Below are 7130 nucleotides of genomic sequence, written 5' to 3' on the forward strand. Positions count from 1 at the left end.
GGCCTTGCAGGGATGGCAGTGAGTCTTGGTCAACTGCCTCTCCTAGGCTGCTCAGGAAGCCCCTTCCCCACTGGAAGTTAAGGTCCCCTAGCAGACCACCTGCCCAGGCCAAGCTCCCCAGATCCCAGGCCTTTGGCTTCAGCCTTCCAGCCCCAGCTTGCCCTCTGTGTCCCCCTTCACACCCTAGGCTCCAAGGACACACACCTGGGGTGGGAGTCATATCCTCCTGGTGAAAGGCTGGCTATTGCCCAGCTCTTGGGAGTGCTGGCCAGGTACAGGTGTGCTCCTGCAGGCCTCTGCCCACCATGGGCCTTGTGTCTCCTAACTCCTGTACTCCCCCCAACCCTGCGCTGCCTGCCTGCCTCTCCCAGGGAGCCTCAGCCCCCTTTTTGGGCCCTGGGCAGTCTGTGCTGACCAAGGCAGCCCAGTTGGTGGCACTGGCTCCTGTTCCATCAGCCCTGGGCCCTGGCAGCTCCACCCCTGCCTCCACCCTCTGACTGAGCTCTGCATGTTCCACAAACCCAGGTAGGTGGTAGGTGAAGGCGCCTGGCTTCAGCTGCCTCCAAGGGCAGAACATTAATCTGCTGCACTCATCCCAGAAAAAGCAATTTCATTCTTGCCTTTTTGACAAGTCATTCTGACAGGTGTGAGGTGCTATCTCATTGAGGGTTGGATTTGCACTGCCCTGATGACTAGTGATGTTGACCATCTTTTTTCATGTGCCTGTTGATGAAGATGTGGAGAAAAGAGAGCCTTCATTCACTGTTAGTGGGGATGCAAATTAGTGTAGCCACGAGGGTATGGAGGTGCCTCAAAATGTTAAAAATAGAATTGCCAAAGATCCAGCAATCTCACTGGGTATTTATCCTAAGAAAATAAAAACACTAATTCAAAAAGCTATATGCACCTTAATGTTCATAGCAGCATTATTTTACAGTAACCAATTTATGGGAGCAACTTAAGTGCCCATCGACAGACAAATGAACAAAAACAATGTGTTACACACACACACACACACACACACACACACACACAGAGTGGAATATTACTCAACAATAAAAAAGAACAAAATCTTGCCATCTGTGACAATGTGGATGAATGTGGAGGTACTATGTCTAGTGAAATAAGTCAGACAAAGAAAGGTAAATACTGTATGTTTCCACTTATATGTGGAATCTAAAAAACAGAACAAATGACTAAATATAAAACAGAAGCTGACTCACAGACATAAAGAACAAACAAGTGGTTGCCAGAGAGGAGAGAGATGGGGGATGGGCAAAGTAGATAAAGGGATTCAAAAGATACAAACTACCAATTATAAAATAAATTACAGGGATGTAATGTACAGCACAGCAAATATAGTCAATATTTTAGAATAATTCTGTATGGCGTGTAATCTATAAAATATTCAATCACTATGTTGTATACCTAAAACTAATATAATATTGTGAGTCAACTATACTTCAATAAAACATTCAAATAAAAATAAATAAAGGATCATTTGCTATGATCAAGTGTGATTTATCCCTGAGATACAAGCATGGTTCAATATGTGCAAATCAATAAATGTGATTCATCTCACTAAAAGAATGAAAAAAAATTACATAATCTCAATGGACATAGAAAAATATGTTCGACAAAATTCAACTTCCATTTATTATTAAAAACTTAACAAATTAGATGTAGAAAGAATGTTTCTTAATATAATAAAGGCCATATATGACAAGCCCACAGTTAACATCATACTCAAATGGTGAACAGTTGAGAGCTTTTTCTCAAAAGCTAGGAATAAAAGAGTGCCCACTCTCATCACTCTTATTCAACATAGTACTGGAAGACCTTGCCAGAGCAATTAGATGTTAAAAAAAAAATAAAATGCATCAGAACTGGAAAGGAAGAAGTAAAATTGTCTTTATTTGCAGATGACAGGATTTTATATAAAGAAAATCCTAAAGACTGCCCCAAAACTGTTAGAGCTAGTCGATAAATTTAGTGAAGTGGCAAAGCACAAAATTAACATACAAAAATCATTTGCATTTCTTTACACAAAAATGAATTATCTGAAAAGGGAAATAAAGAAAACAAACCATTTACATTAGCATCAAAAACAATAAAGTACTTAGAAATAAATTTAATTAAGGAGGTGAAATATATCTCTACACTGAAAACTACAGAACATTGATGAAAGAAATCAAAAAAAGACATAAAAAATTAGAAAGGTCTCTAATGTTCATGGACTAGAATAATTAATATTGTTAAAATGTCCACACTACATGAAGCTTTTTATAGATTCAGTGCAACCTCTATCGAACTTTCGATGACATTTTTTATAGAAGTACAAAAAATAACCTTAAAATTTATATGGAACCACAAAAAATCCTGAATGATCAAAACAGTCCTGAGAGAGAAGAATAAAGCAGGGGCACCACACGTCCTGATTTCAAGCTATGTTATAAAGCTCTAGTAATTAAAACCGTATAGTACTGGCATAAAAACAAACACAAGACCAATGGAACAAAATGGAGAGGCCAGAAATAAACCCAAGCATATATGATCAACTAATATTTGACTGAAGGATCAAGAATACTCAACGAAAAACCATCTCTTCAATAAGTGGTACTTGGAAAATTGGATATACACATGTGAAAGAATGAAACTAGACCCCTATCTTCCACCATTAACAAAAATTAGCTTGAAATGGATTAAAGAGTTAAATGTAAGACCAAGAAAAATAAGTGTATATTCAGTCCTGTTCATGAGTTTTCTACAGTTTTCCTTTAATCTGTATGTCAATCAGTCTGCTCCTAATGGTGATGAAAGTACAGCACCCCAGACTAACTATGCTTGCTGGCTATGCAAATGCCACTCACAGGACTGTTCTTTTGGATGGCTGGAGGAGTAATGGTCATTACAATGAATACTGCAAACATGTATTCAGCACTGTAGGTGCTGCACATTGCTCTGAGGGCTTTCAATATAGTATTTCATTTAATCTTTACTGTAACCTAGGGAGCAGATACTGCCTTGATTCCCACTTAACACCAAAGAAAAGGTGAGACTTAGAGAAAGAAAACTGTTACTAAAGATCATGCATTTTGCAACTAAAGGCACCTAAGTTCAAACCCATGCCCTGATCCACTGTTTAAGTACTGAGTATTTTTTGTGTTAAAACTGAGGTCAGCACAGAGTAAGGAATTCAGCCAAGCTCGTGGTTTAAGATGGGCACAGGCCTCCTGAACCCAGTCTCCTGTCCAGCAGACCTTTCATTGTTTTTTCCTATATGATGTTGTTCTTTAGTCACCAAATCATGTCTGACTCTTTGTGACCCCAGGGACAGAGGCAGCAGGCCGGGCTTCCCTGTCCCTCACCATCTCCTGGAGTTTGCCCGAGTTCATGTCCATTGAATCAGTGATGCCATCCAACTATCTCATCCTCTGTCACCCCCTTCTCCTTCTGCCTTCTATCTTTCCCAGCATCAGGGTCTTTTACAATGAGTCAATTCTTCACATCAGGCAGCCAAAGTATTGGAGCTTCAGCTTCAGCTTCATCATCAGTCCTTCCAGTGAATATTCAGGGCTGATTTCCTTTAAGATTGACTGGTTTGATTTTCTTGCTGTCCAGGGGACTCTCAAGAGTCTTCTCCAGCACCACAGTTTGAAAGCATCAATCTTCAGTGCTCAGCCTTCTTTATGGTCCAACTCTCACATCCATACGTGACTACTGAAAAAACCATAGCTTTGACTACATGGACCTTTGTCAGCAAAGTGATGTCTTTGCTTTTAAATACACTGCCTAAGTTTGTCATAGCTTTTCTTCAAAGAAGCAATTGTCTTCTAATTTCATGACTGCAGTCACCATCTGCACTGATTTTGGAGCCCAACAAGAGGAGAATCTGTCACTGCTTCCACCTTTCCCCTTCTATTTGCCATGAAGTGATGGGAGCGGATGCCATGATTAGTAGTTGTTTTTTTAATATTGAGTTTTAAGCCAGCTTTTTCACTCTTCTCCTTCACCCTCATCAAGAGGTATTTTAGCTCCTCTTCATTTTCTGCCATTAGAATGATATCCTCCGCATATCTGAGGTTGTTGGTATTTCTTCCCAGCAATCTTGATTCCAGCCTGTAACTCATTCAGCCCAGCATTTCGCATGATGTGCTCTGCCGGGAGCCACCACGGGAGATCCCACCCATGACAAAAGTCATGTGGAAGAGAACTGTTAAGCAAGGCTTCAGAACTCAACGGGCTCCCTAGGCTTTCTCAAGCATCTACCCCCAAACCAGAATCTGTCTATTTTACTACTTTATGACTTTCACCAACTCCTCTGACATTAACAGGGGGCTAACCCTGATCACCTTTTTCTGGAGAAAATCAACTTAGGACTATAGCTAATAAGTCTCCCGGACATGAGAAAAATATTTCCAATCAAAACCCCTCTGTTAGCATTTTAGCTTGTTTGGCAGATATATCCAGACTCTTACAGCTACACATGTGATTATTTATATCCTCCCAACTGTAAGAGGCACAGAAAGCCTAAAACATAGAGCCTTTCAAAGAGTTAAAAGTTATTAGAGTAGTGCTAATGTAAGATTTCATTATTTGGCCAATGCTTGTTGCTAAGTTCCCATATCTCTTATCCACTGTGCACCTGGGGGTGCATTAATTAACATAGTTGGAAAGTAAGAGAAACAAGTGTAGCCTTGAAATTAACCACATCAGACTTTTGAGGTAATTGGTTCTTTCTTGTAACTCGCTGCACCTTTACTCCGTGAGAAACGTAACTTGTTTAATACTTTTTGAGGCTGACATAGATTAGAAATATAAGAAAAAACATTTCAAGGGAAAATAAGTTTTCTGGTTGAGAAGCCTCTATCAAAAGAGGGTCATAAAATGTTCACAGGCCTTCAAGGCCAGAGATAATGTACACAATATAGTTTATGGGAAAGGTTTCCAAAAAAAATCCTGGTTTTGATAAAGACAAAACAGATGTAATGTTTGGGCTGACTCTGTATGACTTTGCATCTTTCATTTCCCTCTATGTACAAGTAAAGGTATAAAAGACCCTTTTGAAAATAAAAACAATGGGCCTCGCTTGAAGAAGCTTGGTCACCCCATGTTTTTCTTTTTTCTCTTTTTTTTTTCTCTCTTACTTTCTATTTCAGGCTGATCCCTTGCAGCATAGAGGCTCCCTGCGTTCACTTATCTGCCCGGGTTTCTAAGACCTGAAGGGGAAGATGTTCTGCGTCTTCACTCCCTCGGGAGACTGGGAAGGCACCTGTGGCCTCCGTGAACAGGGCAAACTTCTTGTCTCGAAGTTTTATTGGCTTTCTATGTAAACCAAGAAATATCAGCCTCTTTCTCTCCTCTATTTTCTTATCTACAATATTCTTTCCTTATCTCTCTCTAAATCACCCGCTGACACTGTTTTTCCTTCAGGTTCCCCTGGATCCTGTGGGGGCTGGACCCCGGCAGTGCTCTGTGTATAAGTTAAATGAAGAGAGTGAAAATAAACATCCTTGTCGTATTCCTTTCTCAATCCTGAACCAGTCAGTTGTTCCATACAGAGTTCTAACTGTTGCTTCTTGACCTGCATATACGCTTTTCCAATAGTTTGAACATTCTTTAGGACTGCCCTTCTTAGGAACTGGGATGAAGATTGACATTTTCCAGTCCTGTGGCCAGTACTTGGTTTTCCAAATTGCTGACATATTGAGTGCAGCACTTTAATAGCATGATCTTTTAAGATTTTAAATAGCCCTGCTGGAATTCCACCACCTCTACTAACTTTATTGGCAGCAGTGCCTCATAAGGCCAACCTGACTTCACACTCCAGAATGTCTGGCACTAGGTGAGTGACCACACCATTGTGGTTATCTGGGTCATTAAGATCTTTTTTGTACAGTTCTTATGTGTATTCTTGCCACCTCTTCTTAATCTCTTCTTCTGTTAGATCCATACCATTTCTGTCCTTTATTGTGCCTATCTTTGCATGCAATGTTCCCCTTGGTATCTCTAATTTTCTTGAAGAGATCTCTAGTCTTTCCCATTCTATTGTTTTCCTCTATTTCTTTGCATTGTTCTTTGAAGACGGCTTTCTTGTCTCTCCTTGCTATTCTCTGCAACTCTGCATTCAGCTGGATATATCTTTCTCTTTCTCTCATGATTTTCACTTCTCTTTTCCCATATATGCTTTTCTTAATCTGAGGCTCAGTTGGAAAGTGCTGCTCCAATAGCAAATCAGAAGGCAGAAGAGGGGACAGGAAATCACCTAGAATAAAAGCAGATTATTTTCTTTTTTTCTCAAAATTCTCATGCAATTCATCTCACAACACAGAAATGACAGCAAAAGCTCATGCATCAGGTAAATATCTGCATGTTTTTCTTCCTTGACTACATTTCCAGATGCTTTCTATAACAGATATGTTCACTGGTTTATTTAAAAGTCATCTTTTTCATGGGATGGAGGGATGGGCTGGGCAGTACTCTGTCCTAGTCCTACAATGCGCCAGACATATCTACAGGTTTTCTCCTTTTTTCCCCCCAGAGCTCTGTGAGGAAGGTATCATTATTCCCATTCTATGAATGAACAAATATAGGCCCACAAAGCACGGTACTCTTACAGGGTTACACATCGATTCAGAAGCAGAATCTTTCCTTCTCCACTATATACCCATTAGCTTCCTTTTTCAAGGATGGGCTTCCAAAGCTTAAAGGACTGACTGTTTCAAACTCTCCTGGAATTTTGCTCATGGGTACGTACTCAACGCAGTACTGATTACAAGATGAAACCTTGTAGCAGGATGGTCAGTCTAGTTCCTGAAGTGTTAAGCAAGACTGACGTGAGGGCAGAACTGTTGCCCTCTGTCTGGAGAATGGCTTGAGAAAAGGTTACTGACATTTACACAAGGACTTTAATCAATAGGCACTTCATACTTTATTTAATTTAATCCTTACAGCTATTCAAGCTACTGTTCATGTTGACATTATTCAGATCAGGATACAGGACTTATAAGAAGTTAGGCAAATCTCCTCAAGGATAAAAACTTTTAAAAAAATGCTCAGGAACTCAAAATCTGGAATTTAAGAGTGCCATTATTTTTCTGCTCTGTTATGTGGGCAGGCACTCACTGAAG

This window comes from Budorcas taxicolor, chromosome X (genome assembly GCF_023091745.1).
Source record: "Budorcas taxicolor isolate Tak-1 chromosome X, Takin1.1, whole genome shotgun sequence".
NCBI classification, from domain to species: Eukaryota; Metazoa; Chordata; class Mammalia; order Artiodactyla; family Bovidae; genus Budorcas; species Budorcas taxicolor.